Raw genomic sequence first — 7,404 nt, forward strand, 5'->3', positions numbered from 1 at the left:
TAACTACACTCTCAAACCGAATGGCATATGATCAGAACCAGGTTGGAGAAAAACTTTACAATGCTTTGCACAGTAATTAAATGGAATTGCATTGCATTGCACTGCACTACGAGAGAAGATTTGTTCAAGCAAACTCGAAGGCAGGTTTGAAGTTGGGAAATCAAGCAAGAAAGCTGCGTTCTTGTCCATGTAAAAGGCTGCAGTTGAAGAGCAAAACAGTTTCTGCCCAGTTTCGAACCGGGGACCTTTCGCATGTAAGGCGAACGTGATGACCACTACACTACAGAAACAAGCCGCAGTCACCCTCACTGCAGCTCAGTGGCATCCAGCACTGAAAGTTGAAGCCATTCTACCTTTCACCTTTCTGTTTCCGTTAGCTCGTTGTTTAATGGGACTTGTTTAATTTTGGCTTTGTGGTGAGCATGGACGAGATACACCGAAGTATCTGTTTCCACGCGGTGTACCCCAATAACGTTGTGTTGCTTACACCTGCTTTAAAGAATTACGTTTTTGCGGAGCTTACCGTCGCAGTCTGTGGCAAAATCATTTAGTCTGTTGGACTGCTCACGGGAAAGGTAGCATTGTGAAACACTGCAGAAACGAACGACTTCCTTACTTTTGCTCCGACTGACCATACTCCGTGAAAGTTTCCCAGATTCTCAGTTGAGGATTTTTGCAGCTGGAAGTTACCTCAGAAACCCTGTTAATTCGTAATGTATTGAGCGAATCGCAAAACAGAAAGCATTTAACACGGAACACAAACAAAACTGGAGAACCAAATGCATTTTCAGACACAGCGAGCATGAATGCTAAATGTGAGAGTGTCGGGGGGGCATGAGCCATAAAGTAATCACACAACTAACAACAGGGCATTTCCAAACTACTCTTTCAAACATACTGGAGCCTGAGTGCACCACCACTTCCCAGACAATGCTGCAAAGAGACAAAGAAAGAACATAATAAGAATGGGCCATAAAAAGTGAATTTCACCAATCACAGTCTCGATTAGATTACCTTTCCCTTCCGATGACTGCAGGACGGAAATGAAGGAAGTGGGAGAAATTTAATAACATATGACATCGAAATACATTGGAACGATTTTCTCATTGGCCAGAAAACCAAATAACGACGAGTCGAGTCACCGGAGGAGTCTGTTTCGCAACAACGATGAAATAACAGTCTCCATTCGGTTCCAGTAAAAGCTCAACTTGCCTGGAACAGAAAGCGACAGTAGAGCTGCTGGCGATTTTCCGCGCGGGAAGCGAACACGATCATGACAGCACAGACACTTTGGAAAATTCGGCACTTTCCCACACCGCAGTCAATTCCCCGGGAAGCAAACTCATTTTTCTTCTGTTTTAAACAGAAATGAGGCAGGGATTGAAACAGCATTTAAACCAGCTGTTTCGTTGGAGCTGTTCAGCAGAAATGGCAGCGGTGGGATACGAACCCACGCCTCTGTCGAGACTAGAGACTTAAACCAGCGCCTTAGACCGCTCGGCCACACTACCAACACGCTCGAGAGCCCATTTTCTTGCACTTCCAATTGTGTTCCTGCATAACAACAGATGCAAACTCACGTGAAAAGGGTTCCATGATCCCTCTCCGACTCGCACAGCTGCTGGGATGTGCGCGTCTACAATATCAATTTCTCAGCAGTTAACGATAGCCCATCAATCCAGACAAAAATCACTGGTAAGCTGAGTCTATCTTCTCAGACTGCATTCAGCTACAAATGTATCTGTGAGTGCGTGAGAATATATGATCGGTTATGATTGGGTCAAATTACCATGAGCTACTTGACATTACTGCAGTTTCGATTCTTGCTTTGCTCAATGATTTCACCCATTGTTCGAAACAGGACAACTTTCACGGTTACACGGAACATGAAACCCACCGGACTACAGGGAAAATGCACAAAGCTGAGCAGGCCGTGTCCCAAATCATACCGTGCAGCATAGTTTCAGTCACTGTGTCTGTTTTGCAGAATAAGGTTCCCAAAGAATGTTCCACCCTAAAACCGGAGGTAGCATTACAATCCGAGAATGACAGATTACATTGTGAGGAAGGTCTGACCTCGGGGCCGGTTCGAGATGCCACTTTCCTTGCCTTTTACCTTAACCGTGCAATTTGCTGCAGAGATTATCACACCTGGACATGAGCCTCATCGATACCAACTGAGTTGGAAACCTGTGTGGGAATCGATGAGAAAAAGTGACTCAATAAAGTTTAACAAGTTCCATGGTGCTTTTTAGAAATGCAGTTTCTGTTCACCTCAATCCAAAAGGCAGTTTCTGAACATAGTAACAGAAGTCAAAAGGTAATTACCTCACCCCACCCCCACTCCGGAAGAGGTGCTAACTGCCCTTGATTGCTTTTTGTTCACGATGTGAAGAGCTCTCACGCCTGAGTCACCGTCACGTCTCTGGTTGCAGAATGAATCACAAAGAAGGACTTTCTCCAGAGCCGCAACTGCCTCACTTCCCCACTCGCCCTCCCCGTTTACATTTTCCTGCTCGTCAGTGATTTAAAGAAAACCAAATGGATGCGATGTCATTCTGTAGCCTCTCTGTCGATTCCTCCGTTTCAGTTCCAACGTGGCTTAGATCTCGGGGCGCACCTTAATACTAGCGACGCTATGAAAGCACAGGTCCAGAGGTTCCTCTGAGAGTGTAATTTCTTTCATTGCTGTTGCTGATTGATTGAGCCAGTGACGTGGGAACTGCTCCAAAACATGATTCAGGACATCTGGTGCCAATTCTCGCACGTTGAATAACGACAGACACCTTCCAAATGAGGTCTTTCAGAGACGACTTTGGGATACATTTGACAGACAGACTATTTGAGGAATCCGTGGTAATGCTTTTCGTGGAAGGATCAGAAGGGGGTAACTACACTCTCAAACAGAATGGGATATGATCAGAACCAGGTTGGAGAAAAACTTTACAATGCTTTGCACAGTAATTAAATGGAATTGCATTGCATTGCACTGCACTACGAGAGATGATTTGTTCAAGCAAACTCGAAGGCAGGTTTGAAGTTGGGAAATCAAGCAAGAAAGCTGCGTTCTTGTCCATGTAAAAGGCTGCAGTTGAAGAGCAAAACAGTTCCTGCCCAGTTTCAAACCGGGGACCTTTCGCGTGTAAGGCGAACGTGATGACCACTACACTACAGAAACAAGCCGCAGTCGCTCTCGCTGCAGCTCAGTGGCATCCAGCACTGAAAGTTGAAGCCATTCTACCTTTCACCTTTCTGTTTCCGTTAGCTCGTTGTTTAATGGGACTTGTTTAATTTTGGCTTTGTGGTGAGCATGGACGAGATACACCGAAGTATCTGTTTCCACGCGGTGTACCCCAATAACGTTGTGTTGCTTACACCTGCTTTAAAGAATTACGTTTTTGCGGAGCTTACCGTCGCAGTCTGTGGCAAAATCATTTAGTCTGTTCGACTGCTCACGGGAAAGGTAGCATTGTGAAACACTGCAGAAACGAACGACTTCCTTACTTTTGCTCCGACTGACCATACTCGGTGAAAGTTTCCCAGATTCTCAGTTGAGGATTTTTGCAGCTGGAAGTTACCTCAGAAACCCTGTTAATTAGTAATGTATTGAGCGAATCGCAAAACAGAAAGCATTTAACACGGAACACAAACAAAACTGGAAAACCAAATGCATTTTCAGACACAGCGAGCATGAATGCTAAATGTGAGAGTGTCGGGGGGCATGAGCCATAAAGTAATCAAACAACTAACAACAGGGCAATTCCAAACTACTCTTTCAAACATACTGGAGCCTGAGTACACCACCACTTCCCAGACAATGCTGCAAAGAGACAAAGAAAGAACATAATAAGAATGGGCCATAAAAAGTGAATTTCACCAATCACAGTCTCGATTAGATTACCTTTCCCTTCCGATGACTGCAGGACGGAAATGAAGGAAGTGGGAGAAATTTAATAACATATGACATCGAAATACATTGGAACGATTTTCTCATTGGCCAGAAAACCAAATAACGACGAGTCGAGTCACCGGAGGAGTCTGTTTCGCAACAACGATGAAATAACAGTCTCCATTCGGTTCCAGTAAAAGCTCAACTTGCCTGGAACAGAAAGCAACAGTAGAGCTGCTGGCGATTTTCCGCGCGGGAAGCGAACACGATCATGACAGCACAGACACTTTGGAAAATTCGGCACTTTCCCACACCGCAGTCAATTCCCCAGGAAGCAAACTCATTTTGCTTCTGTTTTAAACAGAAATGAGGCAAGAATTGAAACAGCATTTAAACCAGCTGTTCCGCAGAAATGGCAGCGGTGGGATACGAACCCACGCCTCTGTTGAGACTGGAGTCTTCATCCAGCGCCTTAGACCGCTCGGCCACACTACCAACACGCTCGACAATCCATTTTCTTGCACTTCCAATTGTGTTCCTGCATAACAACAGATGCAAACTCACGTGAAAAGGGTTCCATGATCCCTCTCCGACTCGCACAGCTGCTGGGATGTGCGCGTCTACAATATCAATTTCTCAGCAGTTAACGATAGCCCATCAATCCAGACAAAAATCACTGGTAAGCTGAGTCTATCTTCTCAGACTGCATTCAGCTACAAATGTATCTGTGAGTGCGTGAGAATATATGATCGGTTATGATTGGGTCAAATTACCATGAGCTACTTGACATTACTGCAGTTTCGATTCTTGCTTTGCTCAATGATTTCACCCATTGTTCGAAACAGGACAACTTTCACGGTGACACGGAACATGAAACACACCGGACTACAGGGAAAATGCACAAAGCTGAGCAGGCCGTGTCCCAAATCATACCGTGCAGCATAGTTTCAGTCACTGTGTCTGTTTTGCAGAATAAGGTTCCCAAAGAATGTTCCACCCTAAAACCGGAGGTAGCATTACAATCCGAGAATGACAGATTACATTGTGAGGAAGGTCTGACCTCGGGGCCGGTTCGAGATGCCACTTTCCTTGCCTTTTACCTTAACCGTGCAATTTGCTGCAGAGATTATCACACCTGGACATGAGCCTCATCGATACCAACTGAGTTGGAAACCTGTGTGGGAATCGATGAGAAAAAGTGACTCAATAAAGTTTAACAAGTTCCATGGTGCTTTTTAGAAATGCAGTTTCTGTTCACCTCAATCCAAAAGGCAGTTTCTGAACATAGTAACAGAAGTCAAAAGGTAATTACCTCACCCCACCCCCACTCCGGAAGAGGTGCTAACTGCCCTTGATTGCTTTTTGTTCACGATGTGAAGAGCTCTCACGCCTGAGTCACCGTCACGTCTCTGGTTGCAGAATGAATCACAAAGAAGGACTTTCTCCAGAGCCGCAACTGCCTCACTTCCCCACTCGCCCTCCCCGTTTACATTTTCCTGCTCGTCAGTGATTTAAAGAAAACCAAATGGATGCGATGTCATTCTGTAGCCTCTCTGTCGATTCCTCCGTTTCAGTTCCAACGTGGCTTAGATCTCGGGGCGCACCTTAATACTAGCGACGCTATGAAAGCACAGGTCCAGAGGTTCCTCTGAGAGTGTAATTTCTTTCATTGCTGTTGCTGATTGAATGAGCCACTGACGTGGGAACTGCTCCAAAACATGTTTCAGGACCTCTGGTGCCAATTCTCGCACGTTGAATAACGACAGACACCTTCCAAATGAGGTCTTTCAGAGACGACTTTGGGATACATTTGACAGACAGACTAGTTGAGGAATCCGTGGTGCACTGTGACACCAGCACATCAGCTTCTTCTCTGTCTTTGAACCGGGCCGCCTGCGCAAGGAATGCGAATGCGGTAATGCTTTTCGTGGAAGGATCAGAAGGGGGTAACTACACTCTCAAACAGAATGGGATATGATCAGAACCAGGTTGGAGAAAAACTTTACAATGCTTTGCACAGTAATTAAATGGAATTGCATTGCATTGCACTGCACTACGAGAGATGATTTGTTCAAGCAAACTCGAAGGCAGGTTTGAAGTTGGGAAATCAAGCAAGAAAGCTGCGTTCTTGTCCATGTAAAAGGCTGCAGTTGAAGAGCAAAACAGTTCCTGCCCAGTTTCAAACCGGGGACCTTTCGCGTGTAAGGCGAACGTGATGACCACTACACTACAGAAACAAGCCGCAGTCGCTCTCGCTGCAGCTCAGTGGCATCCAGCACTGAAAGTTGAAGCCATTCTACCTTTCACCTTTCTGTTTCCGTTAGCTCGTTGTTTAATGGGACTTGTTTAATTTTGGCTTTGTGGTGAGCATGGACGAGATACACCGAAGTATCTGTTTCCACGCGGTGTACCCCAATAACGTTGTGTTGCTTACACCTGCTTTAAAGAATTACGTTTTTGCGGAGCTTACCGTCGCAGTCTGTGGCAAAATCATTTAGTCTGTTCGACTGCTCACGGGAAAGGTAGCATTGTGAAACACTGCAGAAACGAACGACTTCCTTACTTTTGCTCCGACTGACCATACTCGGTGAAAGTTTCCCAGATTCTCAGTTGAGGATTTTTGCAGCTGGAAGTTACCTCAGAAACCCTGTTAATTAGTAATGTATTGAGCGAATCGCAAAACAGAAAGCATTTAACACGGAACACAAACAAAACTGGAAAACCAAATGCATTTTCAGACACAGCGAGCATGAATGCTAAATGTGAGAGTGTCGGGGGGCATGAGCCATAAAGTAATCAAACAACTAACAACAGGGCAATTCCAAACTACTCTTTCAAACATACTGGAGCCTGAGTACACCACCACTTCCCAGACAATGCTGCAAAGAGACAAAGAAAGAACATAATAAGAATGGGCCATAAAAAGTGAATTTCACCAATCACAGTCTCGATTAGATTACCTTTCCCTTCCGATGACTGCAGGACGGAAATGAAGGAAGTGGGAGAAATTTAATAACATATGACATCGAAATACATTGGAACGATTTTCTCATTGGCCAGAAAACCAAATAACGACGAGTCGAGTCACCGGAGGAGTCTGTTTCGCAACAACGATGAAATAACAGTCTCCATTCGGTTCCAGTAAAAGCTCAACTTGCCTGGAACAGAAAGCAACAGTAGAGCTGCTGGCGATTTTCCGCGCGGGAAGCGAACACGATCATGACAGCACAGACACTTTGGAAAATTCGGCACTTTCCCACACCGCAGTCAATTCCCCGGGAAGCAAACTCATCTTGCTTCTGTTTTAAACAGAAATGAGGCAGGGATTGAAACAGCATTTAAACCAGCTGTTCCGTTGGAGCTGTTCAGCAGAAATGGCAGCGGTGGGATACGAACCCACGCCTCTGTCGAGACTGGAGTTTTAATCCAGCGCCTTAGACCGCTCGGCCACACTACCAACACGCTCGACAATCCATTTTCTTGCACTTCCAATTGTGTTCCTGCATAACAACAGA

At 45.3% G+C, this 7,404-nt stretch overlaps 2 non-coding genes across 2 annotated transcripts; both read right to left on the minus strand.

The window, feature by feature from the left end:
- Positions 1-217: 217 nt before the first annotated feature.
- On the minus strand, positions 218-290 carry trnav-uac (transfer RNA valine (anticodon UAC)). The gene has a single exon. It is a non-coding gene; the product is annotated as a tRNA-Val (tRNA).
- A 6,974-nt stretch (positions 291-7,264) lies between these two features.
- On the minus strand, positions 7,265-7,346 carry trnaf-aaa (transfer RNA phenylalanine (anticodon AAA)). The gene has a single exon. It is a non-coding gene; the product is annotated as a tRNA-Phe (tRNA).
- Between the last annotated feature and the right edge of the window lie 58 nt (positions 7,347-7,404).

This window comes from Chiloscyllium punctatum, chromosome 18 (genome assembly GCF_047496795.1).
Source record: "Chiloscyllium punctatum isolate Juve2018m chromosome 18, sChiPun1.3, whole genome shotgun sequence".
In the NCBI taxonomy this organism is placed as follows: Eukaryota; Metazoa; Chordata; class Chondrichthyes; order Orectolobiformes; family Hemiscylliidae; genus Chiloscyllium; species Chiloscyllium punctatum.